General features: G+C 42.9%; 1 protein-coding gene across 1 annotated transcript in view; it reads right to left on the minus strand.

Annotated features, from left to right (window-relative positions):
- Positions 1-10,688, minus strand: part of KIAA1958 (KIAA1958 ortholog) — a 60,349-nt gene extending 49,661 nt beyond the window's left edge. The window contains exon 1 of the mRNA XM_063129173.1: positions 10,583-10,688. The gene's annotated coding sequence lies outside the window, so the exon portion shown is untranslated. The remainder of the gene's footprint in view (positions 1-10,582) is intronic.
- Positions 10,689-19,687: the final 8,999 nt, after the last annotated feature.

Below are 19,687 nucleotides of genomic sequence, written 5' to 3' on the forward strand. Positions count from 1 at the left end.
TATACCATTACTACAAGTTGCCGTTTTGCCTTGGCTCCCAATTAAAGCAAAACAGATTTTAACCATCCTTCAGAAATTGTACATATGCACACAACAAGATGTGTCTATTAAAGCAGGTGCAGCTTGCTTAAAAGGGCTCAATTAAAGTGTAACATGTTTCTTGTAAATTAAGGCCCTGTTGAATAACAACCTCCCATACAAATTGACTGTTTCTGTATTGGAGCAACACTCCACTTCTGTCATGCATAGCTGGTTCAGAAAATACAACTTGGCATAATGGAGTATTTTTCATGCCAAAGGGAGATATAAAAATAAAATTCCACTTTGCACATTCTCGTATGCCACAGAGCTCTTTTTGATTGTACCCAGAAGGTGGCCAACCTTAATTTTCCACAGAATGGTATATCAGAATAGTAGAATGACTTATTTAACAAAACACTTGCTGGAAGAATAACTGGATGAGATGAGAACAGCAAACAAGTTTACAACAGGAAGGAAACATAATATAACTACAACTATAACTACACTCTGGTAGTAATTGGCCAGCTTAAAATTAGAAACACACATACATTTCTCTAGAACTCTATACCTACAAACACTATGTTGGACTGGAAAAGGTACTAAACATATTGCAGTGCAGAACCCACGCTGCATTCCAAACAATATCATTGCTTATGGGCAAATATTTTCCACCAATGTCACTTTATAAAGGCAGTACAATTTGCTCTTGCCAAACAAGACATCTGTCATCCAATTTGATTCAGGATAAGGCTTACTGATCTGGCATGTATTCTTGACACTGGAAGGCCACATTTGGCCAGTATGGTTCCACTCAGTATCCAATTCGGAATCAGCTCAGAGTAGGACATACAGGATGTGGCATTAAATGGATCTGCAAAGATACCATTTCCTTTGCCAGGTATCTAGTACCAAACACAGTCAGATAGTTTCAAGTGAATATGTAGAAGGTATTGGGATCCAAGGACAATTTAAGGAGTCTGCTAGTTTACTTAGGGCACAATCCTATGCATGTTTAGTTTTTAAAAAGTCCTACAGCTCCCACCATTCTCCATCTAGTCATGCTGACCAGGGAACGCTGGGAGTAGTAAGACATTTTTCTATCTAAACATGCATAGGGTTTGAGCCCTTACTCAGTGTTGGTGAATTCCAGGGCGCTCCTGAAATTAGTATGTTGAGATGCTCCAGATGTTTCTTCGGGAGACTTCAGCATTGGCCAACATCAATGGCTACTATTAATGATGACTATATATTACCTCCAATATCAGAAGCAGCATGCTCCTGCATATCAGTTGTTAGGGAACATGAGCAGGAGGTTGCTGAGCTTTCATGTCCTGCTGTGGGCTTCCATAGGGACCTGGTGGGACACTGTGGGAACAGAAAGCTAGGTAAGATAGGAATTTTGTCTGATCCAGCACAGCACAGCTCTTCTTATGTTCTTAACACTCATGCTGACTATCTTGATGTCGGGTTATTGTAGCATATTAAGGATCTAACTCATAACACAGGTCCTATTTTGCTGTTCTGGAGTTAGGTGACCTATGAATTGGTGTTTTTTCACCATTGAAAATGGTCATTAACAAAACATTACCTAGCAAAAGCACAAAGGCTCCCAACCTCTGTAGGCATGGATGACTAATTAGGAGGATGGTCCATTCCTCTAGACATATAGATTCATTTAGTTTCCAGAACATTTTTCAAAAGCTTCCTGCAGCTGTTCTTTCGGTAGCCGGACTGACCTCTACAATGTGGAACCCTCCCAGACCTACAAGCACCTTGGTATCCTCTTGTACTGCTCTTCTCCTGCTGAAATTCCCTCTTCAACACAACTATTAAAGGTGCAGGAGCCCTGTCGTCTTTTGCCTCCAGCCACTTTAGGTGTGACACTGACACTTGGCACACTACACAGTATGGATGGGGAATAGTTACCAGGTCCAAGATCCCCAAGTTCCTATAGGCAGGGTGTGTATGTGATTGTTTGATATAGAAAGCACAAAAGCCTAAAATGTCAGTCTTAGACATGCTTACCATAAAAAGGCCAATTGAACATTAGAATAGCCCCGCTGGATCAAACCAAAGATCCATTTAGTCCACCATCCTGTTTGCCACAGTGACCAATCAGATGCCTCTGGAAAGTCCACTATGAGGGTGTGAAGGCAATAGCCCTCTCTATAGCAAGTAGTATTCAATAGCATATGTACAGCACCATGTACATTGATGGTGCTATATAAATAATAATAATAATAATAATAATAATAATAATAATAATAATAATAATATTCCCTCTGAACATGGAGTTTCCATTTAAACCTGTCCTCAATAGCATACTGCCTCTAATTTCTTTCTAATACTGTCTAAGCTTGTGACCATCATCACATCTTGTCCCAGTGACTGTGTAAAGTATTTTCTTGTGTCTGTCTCGAATTTCTTGAAAACCAATTCTATTGCCCAGAGTTCTTTATCACGGGAGAAGAAGAAAAAGAATGTTATCAGGAAGAAAATGAATATTATAAGGAAGGGGGTGAGATAGGCCTAGGCCCACTTTGGCCTCAGTTGGGGTGAAAGAATACTTCCCGTCCCCTTTTCTCTGTAGTTCCTAGTTCCCTAAGCAAGGGGTGGGGAAATTGTGCCCCTCCAGATGTTTGGCCTACAACTACCATTATTCCCCTCCATTGGCTATGCTGCCTAGGGCTGATGGGAGTTGTAGTCCAAATCAGGTTAAGGGCTACATATTGCCCATCCATGCCCTAATCAGACGATGTCACAGAGTTCTTTCCTACTGGGCATCCCATGCTTCCTCTGGCTTTTACATGCTGATTTCTAACCACACCTACTTCCTGCCTCCCTTGTCTTGCATGTGAATAGGCCCTTACTCCTGAACAGGCTTTTGCTCATGCGGAAGCAATCTCCTGAATCCAGCAAACCGGTCACTACCACTGCAACAGGGTAGCCACTACATTTGGCTGCTATGCTCAGCCATCCATTTTCTGCTCTCCCTACCATGGACCCTGTATCTGGGGTCTTTATCACAGAAGGAGTGTCCTCTTAACTCACACAGTTCCCTCCATCCACTTTCTCCACACCATACATCAAATTATAAACCTCTCATCAGTAATCTTCTCCCACCCCGATTAAAAAAAAAACACTTTTCCTCATTGGGAAGGTGCTCCAACCCATTTAACATTTTGGTTCACCTTTTCTAGCTCTGCAATATCCATTTTAAGATGAGGCAACCAGAACTGAAGAACATACTCCAAATGTGGCTGAACCGTAGATTTATATAATGGCATTATTACAGCAAAAAGTTTTATTTTCAGTCCCTTTCCTAATAATCCCTAGCATGAAATTTGTTTTGTTTTTTCTCTACTGCTGCACACCGAGTTAACATTTTCATTGAGCTATCCACCATTCCAAAATTGAACTCACTGGATCTTACTTCTGAGTAAACATGCATATGATTAGACTGATACTGAATAACCCAATGAATTTACAAGCAGTACACACTATATAGCTATTACTTTAAATACAAGAACCTCTCAACCAGAATAAATATTTTGCATTATTTACATTCAAACTTTTAGACAGTAGATTGCTCTGTATATAAAGAAATGCATTGCCATAGGTGGAAGATTTTCATTTTTCAGCGGCAATTTATCTTGGATAACATTTGTTTAAATAGTCATAAACAAGACCTCATATTCACTTCAAGACACAATTACTGAGCAAGACAATATACACAGTTGCTAGCAGACTAAGAACCTCATTATGGAATCTGTGTAGTATATTTGTTACCAAGGAAACATACTAGAACACTGATACTCTATAATTTCTGTCTTACAAAAGAATTCACTCTGTACTGCTGATTGTTTTTTTTTTAAAAGCCACAAAAAATCAACATTGTGGAAGAAAGGTCAAAAGAATTGTGACAAAATAGTTGTTGGTCCAAGGTTATTTAATGCATACATTTTGGGGGTAACTTTGTGCCACTGCAGAGGTATTTAAAAGAAATATGGAACACAGTTTATTCTGCTAATATTATATAAAAATAACAGGCCCGATTCAGCCAAAGTTAATCACCTTTTGTTTCCATGAAATTTTATATTATTTTGAAAGAAAAATAGAGGCAATAAAAAGAAGAGCATACATAATAATATAGCAAGATCACTAAAGAAAAGAAGAAATTATCGAATTCTAATTCTTCGTTTTCACTGATGTTCTTGTGGAACATCTGGTTTACACATCACAACTATGGGTTGTATAGGGTTTGTTGTTGGAGACAAGCAGGAGCAATTGGGAGTGCTGCCTGCACTTACTGTTTCCGCTTTCAGTTGACGACCTACAATTGCCCCATTTGTATGTTGTCACTGTGACATCCAACCCCAGAAATTTGGGGTTGTTTTGGGGTTAAACAATGCAGATTTAACCATAGTTTGTTGTTTGGCTAACTCCGAGTTGTTTAACCCCTAAACAACCCGAAGTGCTTGGGATCAGACAACCTATGAACAGGGCAATCATAGGTTGCTAATTGAAAGTGATGAATGTTCCAGAGGCAGCACACTCACTCACTTCCACTAGATTTCAGCAATTTGTGGGTTAAATAGCAATTTGTTTGCATCCCCTTATCTTGCCCCTTTAGTCCCATTGTGCTATAATTATGTACATTGCTCATTCAAATAGGCTTGTGCAAAATCAGTGCAGATCTAAAGATCTCTCTCAGCCAATATTGGTCGTGGTGATGTAGCTATGTAACATTTAAACAGGCACAAATTTGGCCATGAAATAATGTACACGCAGAGCTGTTGTTCTGAACATTAAGCCACACAATTCACTCTGCTGCAGTGAGTTGTCTAAAATAATATCACAAATGTTACTACAGCCAATTCATACATTACATTTTAAAGGTGTGTGTGGCATTACCCCACAGTTCTGTTCCCTTATGTATGTTTGGGCTTTGTATGTCTAGTGAGTGCAGAATGTTGGACTGAGTGGGTGTGGCTGATGATGCTGTGAAAGTGCGGGAGGAGTATAAATGGGGGAGTCTAGAGCGGGGTGGGGGGTGTTGGTTAGTTGGTCGGGAATGTCAGTTAGGATTGCCAGTGGTGTGGAGAGTGAAAGGAGATAAGATTCTAAGAGACTTAAGGTTACTGTTTTATTAAAACTAGTAGATTAAGCAGGTTAACTTGAATTTGAAGTAACGAAGATCTGTTAAACAAAAATAAACATTTTATTTTGTTATGTTACCTCAAACCACGAGTCTGCTTGGCTTTAGCACCTGCTCTACAGTTACTATCGTAAACACCTTATATATAACCTTCAGCTTATTACATACACAGTAAAACCTTTTCAGATTCTAGCCTTTACCCTCTCATGTGAGGGAAAGGTTGTGTTTTACCCTACCCTCAGGTTGTTCAAGCGGTGGTGCTTGGCTTGAGGAGGGTTTGCGTGTGTCAAGACCTGGTGTGTGAGACCTGTGTCGCGACAGTGTGCACTTAAGATATTTTCAGTGTATAGATAAAAATGTAGTGTAAAGTGTGAATGTGATGAATAGATGTTTGCAAACACATGTTTCATACACTTGTCTGGGAAAGAACTAGGTTTGGTTATAGCTCCCTATTGGAGTACACTCTTGTGACAAATTGAGGTTTGCTGCTGTATAATATATGAAACAACCTTCAAAGACTGCATCTTGTTTTAGGCTCATGATGACTACTGTGAAATGAAAAAAGGATACACCAAGACATCACATTACTATAATGTTTCAGCATTTCACTCAATTAAAATTCGTCGCATTGCTCCTTTGAAGAATCCAATTAAAGTAACATCAAGAGGAATTTTAAAGCAAACCTTATAAAGTACATTTGATCATGACCATCTATAAAATGGTTGCAAAGAAAATGATTCTCCCAACCACATGTGATATTATATTTAAAGAAAACGTCATATACATCATATTGGAAAAGTGACACAAAGGCTCAGTACAGACAACATGTTAGTCAATGCAGTGTGAAAACGGTTGAGTTTTTAGGGGGTACTCCCCACACAACATGTTCTAACTCCACCATTGTGTGACTGTGGGCTACCATGGAGTTGAGTAAAATCCATCATGACATTTCATTGACAGTTCCTCCACCCTCTCTCTTCCCCTGGTCCTCCCGATGGTATCCCATCAGCCATTGCTGCAAAAAAGTAATCCCAGTGGCTCTCCTACAGGGGCACTCGCTCCTTTTGCCAGTCTTGCCAGGGAACTCTGCAGCCAGTGAGAAAAGTCAACGCAACGGAAAACTCCACAGAGCCCGCCACATAACATGCAACACAACAATTGTGCAGGAACTCTCCTCTGCACAGCATGGAGTGTTTTCCCAAAAAAACCTCCACCTTTGCATGGAGTTTTCTCGCCAGACAACACATTTCTCAACAGCAGTGTAAAAACTCAACTGTGGAGTTCTAAAACCACTGTTGAGAAACATGTTGTCTGAACAGAGCTAGCAAACACGCACATTTGGTAAAAATCTGGGCACTGATTAAAACAATGTATGTCAGCCCTAAAAGGTGATAAATTTAGATGAGAATTAATGTATAATGTATTGTTTTACTTGAGTTTTCCATTTACTTTAAGCTTTGTAACATGAAAACTAGCAAAAACTATCCACCACCAGCCAAGAACTAATCTAATTTTCAGCCATGCTGGCTTTTAGTTTTTAGGGGGGAAACGCTTAAACCAAAGAAGGGGATATAAAAGCTAAACAAAACTTTATGTTCTGAGTACCCCTTTTGCTTAATGAAGAATTCAAAACCCTGCACATCTTTGAATTGGTTGTTTGATCTAATGAAAGATAACATCCCACAAATTCTATAGCTGTCTGTCCCAAGAGATAGGTGTGTTGCTACTTTGAACGCATTATAAAATGTGGGTGGTAGTTAAATTATTACTGTTCAAGACAATCTTCTGTATCTTACAACTATCATCACACTAAGCTATTATCAATCCAGAAGAGTTGCTCAAGGTTTATCTGAACTAAAATGAACTCATGTACAAGAAACATTCAAGTGCATAGCAACAGATACATACAGACTGAACAAAGTGTGCACAAGGAAAATATTTCTCTAATATCTACTTTAAATGTACTTATTTTATTTTTATCCTGCCCTGCCTCCAAGGAGCCTAGGGTAGCATATATCCCCACACACCTATTTCTACTTACAATTATCCAGTGAGGTCTATTAGGCTGAGAGAAAGTGACTGCCAAGATCATCCAGTGAGGAGTTGAGCATTCTAGCCACTAAACTGCAATGGCAGTATTATCAAAGCATATCTGTATCTCAGCACGTTTTTCATCACATAACATTTCAGCTACTGTGTCTTAAATAGTAAACAACGCCAGTGCAACCCTGTCTAGATAGGACTATATTCCAGAATGTATCCCATCAATCCATGGCACATGAGATATTAAAGAGCAACCAGAACAGTGTAACTGAGATTTGCATATTGTTTCTATTTTTCTAAGTCTTTGGTCTCTGTTGCAAGTAGGGTGTAAGTATGATTGTTAACCAATTCAGTAAACCATATTACACTTCAAAGAGCCTAGGAATTTAGCACAGTACTGGAAGTAGTACATGTAAAGCCTATAAACAAACATATTTAATGGGATCCTGGATCTTAATCCAAGAGAATCAACTGAACCAATGCCAAGTTGTAAATAAGAGACATCATTTTTTTTCTTTTTTAAAAAAATTAAATGTTTGTTGCCATGTTGAGCTCACAAAATCAGAGCCAAAATAATCTCACTCTTTTCTGCAACAGACTAACATGCTTACCCTTTGGAAGTTGTTATATATATTTTTGTGTTGTTTTTTTAAATGCTTTTCTCCCAATAACTCACTTAGGCTGCACTTACCTGGGAGTAAGCCCCATTAAAGTCAGTGGGGCTTACTTCTAAGTAGACGCGTATAAGATTGCACTGTTAGGGACACTTTTAATTACTGAACAGCTAAATGGCAAGCAGTTGTTATTGTTCAGCATTTTTCTCTAATATAGAAGTAATTTAGCAACTGTTCCTGGATGCCACAGAACCAAGAAGAACCACATACTTGCATTTTTGTTACCATATATTATATTATTATTATTTTAGATGCCTCATTTAAACAATATCTAGTTACCTCTAATGCTTAAACGTTTGAGCTACATTGGATGATAATCAAGAAACTCTGTTTCATAAGAGATGAGTGGATGCTGAAGGCAATGCGAGAGAAAATAAAATGACTTCAGAGTTAGTGAATGTGACTGGAATATGCAGATCCTGAACAAATATGAAACTCTGCTTATTATATCTCTCTTAGTAAAAGATTTGACAGCCTACACACTTACTGACACCAAACCACAGTGTTTTCTGCAAGCCTTGATAACATTGGTGCATAAGGGGAATGAGAAAATAAAGCAAGCATTCTGAAATAAGAAAGCCTACTTTTGAGGTCAAGCCTCTCTTACTGAGGTTTCAGTGTGCTTATTGTCACTTGGATGTCACCTTAAATTGATTGAAAGATTAATTGGCATTTAGCATTGTTGGGGGATGAGATGCAAAAAATATACTGTTCCTCTCCATCGTTCCCTTCTGTTGCTTGCAGGAAAGACAATAGTGAAAAATTAACTTCCGAAGAAAATGCCAACAATGAGAATGAACCCTTTCCCCTTCAAGTCTTTCATGAGTCTCCAGTTAACCATCTAGCAGTGCAATCCTATACATGTCTACACAGAAGTAAACCCCACTGAATTCAATGGGACTTACTCCCAAATAAGTGTGCAGTCTAACACACCTTAGAGGACCGTGATGGAAGTGCCCCTGCGTTCAGGATCACCAAGCAATAATCACCCTGCCTCCTTGTCCTTATTTTTCCTTTCTATTTTGCTAGAAACAATAAATAAAGGTAAGTAACCCAGCAAGAGAATCACATGGGTGTGTGCTAGGGCCAAAATAGACATCCCTTTAAATACATATCTACCTCTTTTCCATTTTTACTCTAGAGTAGGCACAGGGGCCCGATCCGGCTCTTAAAAGCCCCCAATCCTCTATGCTAGGATCTCTCGGTCCAGAGTAAAAACGAAAGCAGAACTCGGGAGAGAAAACTGCAAAACAACTAGGAGAATGTTTCTATGCTCTTTTCTGTCGATCAAGGTCTCCTAGCCCCACAACTTAACAAAGCAGGAAGCTTTTCTTTATAACTCTTTCTCCCCACCACCCCCTCTGCTTCTCCTCCTTTTCGTCTTTTTAGATCAAAGTAAAGAGAATCTGATTTTTTGCAGAACGAAATTCCAAGGATAGGTCAAATAAAAAGAAAGGAAGGATGGAGCTCTTTCTGTGTGCCTCTCCATGCTGTCCCGCCACAACAGCACACATTTTGACCTCATAATACTTCTCCGTATTACTGCACCTGTCCCGAGCCAAGCAAACGCACATTGAGGCTGAAGCTATACCCACGTATCTGAGTTACTCAATAGGACTTACTTCTGAGTAGACATGTATGGGGGATCGGGCTCTTAGGGTAAAATCTGACGTAAGTTCACTTAAGTTGGTCATGTCCCATTCATTTCAATGGGTCTACTCTAAGTAGGGCTTAAGTTGGATTTTACCCTTATTCTCAAAAGGGACGCTTCATAGTAGAATACCTGTCTCGCCACACAATTACACATGCCCCCCTCTTCACAATATACATATATAATATGTCTACTCCTTGGACACGGACACACACACCTCACTGTACAACCACCACACGCACACAGCTCTTTAGTTACACCTGCCTCTACACATCCCCATCCCACCCATCACTTACCCACACAGTACAACCATGCTTCCTTCCCAAGCCTACACAATCCTCTCCATTCAACCGCCTCATCACAATTACCCCAAAGATATATTACCTTCACGACCCCGAACATACCTGCCCATACTTGCCCACCCACCCCAACTCCCCATACACACTTCGAAATTCGTATCTCCTTCAAATAGACATCGGCTCACATCTTTTAACCGCCCCATCAAAGATGCCTCTCCTTCTTCAACTGCCTTCAATCCCTCCAGAGAAAAGAAAACTGCAGTTCATTCCTTTCATGCTCTAATAAACTTATATACACACAAAAACACTCTGATCAATAAAGCATTAATGACCCTCGTTAAGTGTGGGGTACAACTCTTAAGTCTTCTTCCACCGGCCATCGCCAATCCACTATGCCATCACACACAGAGAGAGAGAGATAAATGCTTCTCACCTATACCACCTCCTTCTATTCAATAACTGCCCTATCTCCCTTGTACTTCTCCAAACGACGAGCACAGACAGTTATCTCTACACATATTATCCCTTTTCTAGCAGAGCTGCCTCCCACCCTAGACCCACAAAAACAGAGTAAGACTTTCTCTCTTATACATACACTCAGATGTCATAAGTACTAATAAGCTGCCATCCCTTTCGCACTATGCTCAGAGACCATTTGTTAAACCTCAGGCTCACATCCACGCCATTTCGCTTCTGCTTTCTCCCTCGCCTCCCCAAAGCTCTGATATCCACCTACCTGCACGTGCCTGTCCATAGGAATGTGATGTAGTGTGTGTGCACGCGTGTGCGTGTGTTGTGGGTGGTGCTGGTAGTGGGGAGTGGAGACCGTGGTCTATTGGTGATATTGGATGGTAAGGTTATTCATCAGATCTTGTTTAGGCTAGGAGGAGAGAGACTGTTGTGTCTGAGGGGTGTGTGTGTGTGGTGGTGGTGGGGAGTGTCTTTCATCCCCGTCCACTGGCAGCTCTCTCTGTCTTCCTCCTCACCCCAATGTGTGTGTGTGTGTTTGCCGAAAGCTATCCTCCTCCTTTCCTCGGTATATTATTAAACGCTCTGCGAGACAGAGGGAGACACAGAGAGCGCGCGTATCAGCTACCGGAAATCGAAGCCCTAGTCATAAATATACCACAGGAAGTACCACACAGACACACACAGACACACATATATCCCCTCCCTGCTGTTACACGCTTAGCCAACCCCTCTGCCGCCGCTTCTCGCTGCCCCAACTCACGAGAACACGTACACCTCTATGCTCCGTTGGGATCCCTGCTTCAGCCTACAGCTAGAGAGGGAATGTACGGGTGGAAGGGGACACTGTAATATATGCTGAGGGTTTGTCTGCCAAAGCCCTGCTAAGGGTTTATTTTATAGCTAGGGATTTATTTTATAGCCATCTATGAGCCCAGAGCATAAATACACTTGGGATATCAGCACAACGTGAGGAAATAACCACAGTGTGATATAACATCATCAATAATAATAAACATATTAATACACAAACTTATAGTATGTAATATGTCTTTATACAGAGAGATACGGTATGTATATATAGAGAGAGAGGGTATTTCCCAAGCATTTTAAGAACTCATAGAAGTGGTGACTGTGTGTGTGTGTGTGCGCGCGTGTGAAGAAACATTTACAACCTCTCACAACTCAGCGGTGCATGATCCAGATCCACGAGGTTTCTTTCACAACCTGGTAGGAGGGCTCAGGAAGGACATTTCAGAAAAGAGGATGGTTCCCATAGCTCAGCCTTCCTCAACCTGGGGCGCTCCAGATGTGTTGGACTACAACTCCCAGAATGCCCCAGCCAGTTGGCTGGGGCATTCTGGGAGATGCAGTCCAACACATCTGGAGCGCCCCAGGTTGAGGAAGGCTGCAGCTCTAAAACATACCTTAGCCCCTAGTCTCAACGAATGTTTACATCCCATTAAAAACAACAACACCAAGCCCAATAAATAAGCCTTTAATCTGCAGAGAGACGCTTAACTGAAGACAGACTAAACGTGCATCCCCAAAAAATTAGTATCCAATGCGAGTGTTGCATAATCTACGTGACACTAAGGTTTCCTCGCTTTCATGCATGCACACACATACATTTTCCCTGTAAATGTGTGTCAACAACGCCGATCAAATAGAGTTTGGGCGCTCCAGATCGTGCTGTCTTTTTTCTGTTTTTCTGCTATCTGTCCCCTTCGTTCTGCATTCTTCAATAGTTATTTCAAATGGTATCCTGGTAAACGATTCCTCATCCCCTCGAGGCAAGACAGAACAAAAAAGCAAAAAGGGGGGGGGGGGGAGAGAAGGATTCACATTGTCAAGGGACCAAATATTGCAGCGGTGAAGCCGTGAGATTTGGAATATAGCACACAAACACTCCTTATTGCTTTGTGGAGAGCGGCCTCTCCCGCCTTTTTTCTCCTCTCCAGCGCAGAAAGCGACGCTGTGGTGAATATCTCACTGAACCGGGAGTGAGAAAGATGGAGGGACTGGGGGGAGGAGTGTGTTATTCAATGGCGAGGCAATAAACAGCACATTAAATACAATGTCAAGCAAATGTCCGCCTTTGGAACAGCAGCAGCTGGGAAAACTCTCTCCTCTGGCTGCCTCTGTGTGCAGCAGCAGGGGAATATCTCATATTATGAAATGAAAAGATCTCTGGTTGTGTTGTTTGCAGGAGGATTTCTTTTAAAAAAATATGTTGTTGTTTGGGAACTGGAAAAGTGGGACGGCGCGGGAGGGAGAGGTCGTGCTGGGCTAGTTTTCTCTCTCCCCAGTTGTTTTTGGATCAGGAACGGGAGGTGTTTATTCTAAGGCAGTGCTGCTGCTTGCTGGAGCCAGTGGAAATTGCAGAGGAATATTTCTCACACCCACCACATTATACTTTACCCAGCAGTTGTGTTTTCAACCACGTAGGGTGGCCACTAACACATTGCCCCCAAAGAGGAAATGCATCAATAACAAAGGATAAAAGTTGACATAAATTTGCATAATATTTGCACATGCTGGTTTTATATTCTATAGATGCAAAGTTAGAAGCAATTGCTACAATTTAAATAGAAATATATCACACCATAGTGAAAAAATAACAGTTGTATAGAAAAGGGAATTTCAGCAGGTGTCATTTGTATGCATGCAGCTCCAGCTACAAAAGAGGGCAGGGCTCTTGCAGCATTCACTGTTGTGATGAAGTGGGAATTTCACCAGGTGCTGCATGCATACAAATGACACCTGCTGAAATTCCCTTTTCTATACAACTGTTAAAGATACAGGAGCCCTGTCCTCCTTTCCATATGGTCACCCTAAAAAAAAAAAGACTGGCTTGCTTTGTGTGCAGCACACGATAGGCCACAGCAAGGGGAGGGAAGAGTCAATCGTCCGTTGCGTTGCTTATTGTGTCATCTGGCGGACAACACACAATGGACAAGGAACGGATGGTTGACTAATTTGCCAGAATAGTCAATGGAGAAAAAAATTGGGCTGCTCCATTGACTATCCTGGCAACTGTATGTCGTCTGACGGGTTCCGTTGATTATTCCCTGTCCATAGAGTCGCGAGACAAGAGCAGCAGAAACCCGGCCACTCAAGCTCTGCACGGTTCCATGGGCAAGGGAAAATAATCCCATGTGGGCAAGCGTTTCAGGAGCCCCAATCATCCCATCCCTTGGTGGGGCGGGGCGAACGGGCCTCCTGAATCATTCGCTCACATGGGAACATGCTGTCCCTGGTAGGGGCGTTGCCAATCATGACGCCCCACATGTTGCCAGGGATATGCATGTCCCAAGCCACCACCCCTGCTCCCTGATCCATCTGAGGATCGTCTCAAGGGGATCCCCAAGTGGATTGGGGGGAGCGGGGGGAGGATGCCTCCCATGGATGGACATGAAACATCCAGCCGCAGCAAGCACCCTTCTAATGACATTGGGGCAACGCGCAAGATTAGCAGCTGCTCCTTTCCTCCCCTTTTGCCTCACCAAAGGGCCATCAGCTGCTGAGGCGGCAAGCAGGATCGATGGGTTCAGAAGAGGTGCTGCTGGGAGAAAGGATTGCTTCACACCAGAGATGACCCTGTCCCAATGAAGCGTCCTTCTCAGCGATCACCATGGCGACAGGTCAGGTTCTGGCATTCCTAGAGCTGCTCCTGCCCTGTTGCCATGGAGATCAGGGCGATGGAGCGACTGCCTCTGAAGGCGATGGGGATTGAACAGCTACCCCAGGGAAAAGGGTCCCCTTGATGGCCCCAGTGAGAGGTTTCATCTCTGTAATGAATGTAATGTACCAAGGGTTAAAGATGGCTTCTCTGCCAAAGGGTGGCTACAGGTGGCTACATGCCAGATTTGCATTCCTTAATGGTGGACATCATGTCCTAGCAGACAAAGGGGAAAACTTTCGACCAATAGAGCATTGAATGTAACCTATGACTCGTTGAGATTGTGCAGCTTAACTTGAAAATTGAATGTAACTTAATTTGCTAATCCAGAACTGACCAATAGAAGGGTTAGAAAGAGACTAACACCCTCTTGTAGTCAGGGCCTATATATACTATGAGATTCGTTGGTTCTGGGTGCCTCCATCTTGTGGAACCGGAGAGCACACCCATACTGCAGTATCGGAAGTAAATGGATTAAGTGTATTCTCCAGCCTTGTGTGTTTGATTGGCTATTAACGTGCCGGGGAAGCGAGCCTTTAAATCCCTGGTTAAGGGACAACACCCTCACACCAGAGACCATCACCCTCGGCGACGTGTCCATCGGTGTTGGGCCCATGGGAACAGAGAAGGGGCAGCTCCTCACCCTTCTCTGTTGGCATGGGCCCAACGCTGATGGACATGTCATCGCTGAGCCATGTCATTGCTCAGAGGGGTGACGTGAGTCGCCAATTATGTCTCCTTTGCCAAAGTGGGGAATCAAGCACCCCGACATGTGAGGAGACTGCACCCAAGCCTCCTGCTTCTGTGGCAGGGAAGCTCAGGGCCAGTCCCCTTGTGTGTCAGGGTGCTCGATTCCCCACTCCAGTGAAGGAGGCATCAGTTGCCTAGCAACGACGGTGCATGACTCCCTTCTGTCAACAGGAGACAGGGATGCATCAGGACTTCTTCCTCCAGCCCTGTCTCCTGTTCACCAGGAGCCTCTCCGCTTCTCCCCACATCATGGTGCCACTGATAAGGTAAGGTATCAATAGCACCACCATTTGGTGGGGAGGGGCTACAGATGGAGGGGAGAGACGATGAGTCAACAGAGAGGAGGCGCTTCTGAGCGGCACTTCCGTGTCACCCAAAGGCGGCCCGTCGTTTTGCCGTCCGTCAAGTGGACTATTTCCTCTCCATTGACTAAACTGTCGTCCATACATGGCCACTGTGACCAGGTGAGGTTGTGTGCCTGCTGAGTCTGCTGTCCAGGTGCTAACTGTTGAAGGGCAACTTCTCATGGCCCCTACTCTCCCTTCTTAGGGTTCTTCATCTTTAATACACCCCCCAAGCAACCTTATTTATTTATTTATTTATTTTATTTAAGGATTTTTATGCCACCATTCAGCCAAAAGGCTCTCACAGCGGCTTACAAAAGTATTTCTTGACAGTCCCTGCCCACAGGCTTACAATCTAAAAGACATGACACAAAAGGAAAGGGGATTGGGAGGGAGGAGGAAAAGGGGGAAAAGGAAAGCAAATTCAGGCACTACAATCTTAGTTGCAAAGTTCAGCAGTTAAAGTTGACAGCAGGAGGGAGGGGGCTCTCAGCTGGAGCTGGACCCAGGCACGGTGGAGAGGTGCCTGGCTGCTGCTTCCTCCCTCACTGGTGGCCTCTCCAGAGACAACCTTCAGTTTGTCTTTCCTTATTCCTGTTTAATTTCTTACACTTGCTAGTAGCTCTGGGTACATGATTGACACATAACTATACCCATCCTGATAAAGAGCTCTGGAGAACTCGAAACTTTGCTCAACTTCATGACTTTTCCCATTGGTATTGGATTTATGATTTTTCTGAATGTTTTTACCGCTATGGAAATAGTGCCTGACCAAAATTAAAACCCCATGAGGTAGCTTTGTCTATCTCTCACCCTTCTGACAATTTACAAAATTAAAGTGCACAGAATGTTCAAAGAAGAAAAAGTAGAGATGCTGAAGGCTGCTGACCATTTTAATCATGTGAATCCTCAGCAAATCACAGTGTAACCCATTTCACTACCCAAAATGGAAGACATTGGTCCATCCATGCCCTGTACAAAGCATTTTGCTTACATTGCAAAGTCCCTGAGGCAGACCAATATTTCCTGAAGCGACCCAAAAATCAGCCACACCCACCCACCCCACATTTTCATTCCGCCTCCCACAAAAATGTGTGGGGTGATTTTCTGCTGCTTTTGGTGGAAACAGAATAACTTCAGATAAGTTTTAGGCGGTGGGGGCTTTTCTGCTTATTTAAATTTACCTTATGAGATTGTTGAGGGACTTTCCCTTGCTTTTTAAAAGCCTCGCACCCAATCATAGCCATGCAGGGCTTTCTCCATGTGGCCTCCCAGCCCGGTAGCACTTTCCGGAACAGTGGCACTTATTTCACATGCCAGTAAGGTAATGCTCAAGATCCTGCAAGGTAGACTCCAGCAATTCATGGAGCGAGAATTGCCAGATGTACAAGCTGGGTTTAGAAAAGGCAGAGGAACTAGAGACCAAATTGCCAATATCCGCTGGATAATGGAGAAAGCCAGGGAGTTCCAGAAAAACATCTATTTCTGTTTTATTGACTATTGGAGAATAGTAGACCCATTTATGGTTGTTGTTTATTTGTTCAGTCGCTTCCGACTCTTCGTGACTTCATGGACCAGCCCATGCCAGAGCTTTCTGTCGGCTGTCACCACCCCTAGCTCCCCCAAGGTCAAGTCTGTCACCTCCAGAATATCATCCATCCATCTTGCCCTTGGTCGGCCCCTCTTCCTTTTGCCTTCCACTTTCCCTAGCATCAGCATCTTCTTCAGGGTGTCCTGTCTTCTCATTATGTGACCAAAGTACTTCAGTTTTGCCTTTAGTACCATTCCCTCAAGTGAGCAGTCTGGCTTTATTTCCTGGAGTATGGACTGGTTTGATCTTCTTGCAGTCCAAAGCACTCTCAGAATTTTCCTCCAACACCAAAGTTCAAAAGCATCTATCTTCCTTCGCTCAGCTTTCCTTATAGTCCAGCTCTCGCAGCCATATGTTACTACGGGGAATACCATTGCTTTAACTATGCGGACCTTTTAACTCCATCCTGGATTCGTCAAGCCCAGCACGTCGCATGATGTGATCTGCATACAAGTTGAATAGGTAAGGTGAGAGTATACAACCCTGCCGTACTCCTTTCCCAATCTTAAACCAGTCCGTTGTTCCGTGATCTGTTCTTACCGTTGCTACTTGTTTGTTATACAGATTCCTCAGGAGGCAGACAAGATGACTTAGTATCCCCATACCACCAAGAACTTGCCACAGTTTGTTATGATCCACACAGTCAAAGGCTTTAGAATAGTCAATAAAACAGAAATAGATATTTTTCTGGAACTCCCTGGCTTTCTCCATTATCCAGCAGATATTGGCAATTTGGTTTCTAGTTCCTCTGCCTTTTCTAAACCCAGCTTGTACATCTGGCAATTCTCGCTCCATGAATTGCTGGAGTCTACCTTGCAGGATCTTGAGCATTACCTTGCTGGCATGTGAAATAAGTGCCACTGTCCGATAGTTTGAACATTCTTTAGTGTTTCCCTTTTTTGGTATGGGGATATAAGTTGATTTTTTCCAGTCTGATGGCCATTCTTGTGTTTTCCAATTTTGCTGGCATATGGCATGCATCACCTTGACAGCATCATCTTGCAATATTTTAAACAGTTCAGCTGGGATACCGTCATCTCCAGCTGCCTTGTTATTAGCAATGCTTCTTAAGGCCCATTCAACCTCACTCTTCAGGATGTCTGGCTCTAACTCATTGACCACACCGTCTGAGCTATCCCCGATATTATTATCCTTCCTATACAGATCTTCCGTATATTCTTGCCACCTTTTCTTGATCTCTTCTGTTTCTGTTAGGTCCTTGCCATCTTTGTTTTTGATCATACCCATTTTTGCCTGGAATTTACCTCCGATGTTTCTAATTTTCTGGAAGAGGTCTCTTGTCCTTCCTATTGCATTGTCTTCTTCCACTTCCGCACATTGCTTGTTTAAAAATAATTCTTTATCTCTTCTGGCTAACCTCTGGAATTTTGCATTTAATTGGGCATATCTCCCCCTATCACTGTTGCCTTTTGCTTTCCTTCTTTCTTGGGCTACTTCCAGTGTCTCAGCAGACAGCCATCTTGCCTTCTTGGTTTTCTTTTTCTTTGGGACGTTTTTTGTTGCCACCTCTTGGACAATGTTGCAAACTTCTGTCCATAGTTCTTCCGGAACCCTATCTACTAAATCTAGTCCCTTAAATCTATTCTTCACTTCCACTGCATATTCATTAGGAATATTAGTAAGCTCATATCTAACTGATCTGTGGGTCTTCCCTATTCTCTTTAGTTTGATTCTAAATTGTGCAATAAGAAGTTCGTGATCTGAACTACAGCCAGCTCCAGGTCTTGTTTTTACCGTCTGTATAGATGTCTGCCACCTTTGGCTGCAAACGATGTAGTCAATCTGATTTCGATGTCGGCCATCTGGTGAGGTCCATGTATAAAGCCATCTTTTCGGTTGTTGGAAGGGAGTGTTTGTTATGCACAGTGAGTTGTCCTGGCAGAATTCTATCAGCCTATGTCCCGCTTCATTTTGTTCTCCTAAAGCCATAGCTAGATGGTACCAAGGCTCATTATGTTTTTTGGCAACCTTCAGATCTCTAGTGATTGAAAATAGGTGGTAGCTTTGCCCAACTCTCAGCCTTCTCTGTTATCACCACATTTCCCACCATACCACCAAATTTACCAATAGGTAGAATTTCACAATTGTGACAGGAGTCTCTATATCAGTCCCCTATACAATCTTTATTGCTTATGTCAGGGCATTCAAGATAAGAGCTGACATAATTTATTTATTTATTTATTTAATTACATTTATATACCGCCCCACAGCCGAAGCTCTCTGGGCGGCTCACAACATTTAAGAATAGTAAACATTAAAAGTATACAATTTAAAAACACACACACACACATAAAACAGTATAAAAACAACAGTATCCATTTAAAAACAACAATTGTGGGGTCCATTAAAAACAAACTTAACGTTGTTAAATGCTGTTAAAATGCTGTTAAAAATGCCTGGGAGAAGAGAAAAGTCTTGACCTGGCGCCGAAAAGATAACAATGTTGGCGCCAGGCGAGCCTCATCGGGGAGATCATTCCACAGTCGGGGGGCCACCACTGAAAAGGCCCTCTCCCTTGTTGCCATCCTCCGAGCTTCCCTTGGAGTAGGCACTCGGAGGAGGACCTTAGATGTTGAGCGCAGTGTACGGGTAGGTTCATGTCGGGAGAGGCGTTCCATCAGGTATTGTGGTCCCAAGCCATGTAGGGCTTTATAGGTTAAGACCAGCACCTTGAATTGGGCTCGGAAGCATATAGGCAGCCAATGCAAGCGGGCCAGAATCTGTGTTACATGCTCAAACCTCCCTGTTCCAGCTATCAATCTGGCCGCTGCATTTTGCACAAGCTGCAGCTTCCGGACCGTCTTCAAAGGCAGCCCCATGTAGAGGGCATTGCAGTAATCTAATTTGGAAGTTACCAGAGTATGGACAACTGAAGCTAGGTTATCCCTGTCCAGATAGGGGCGTAGCTGGGCCACCAACCGAAGTTGGTAGAAAGCACTCCGTGCCACCGAGGCCACCTGAGCCTCAAGTGACAAAGATGGTTCT

The sequence above is a fragment of the Elgaria multicarinata genome, chromosome 6, assembly GCF_023053635.1.
Source record: "Elgaria multicarinata webbii isolate HBS135686 ecotype San Diego chromosome 6, rElgMul1.1.pri, whole genome shotgun sequence".
In the NCBI taxonomy this organism is placed as follows: domain Eukaryota; kingdom Metazoa; phylum Chordata; class Lepidosauria; order Squamata; family Anguidae; genus Elgaria; species Elgaria multicarinata.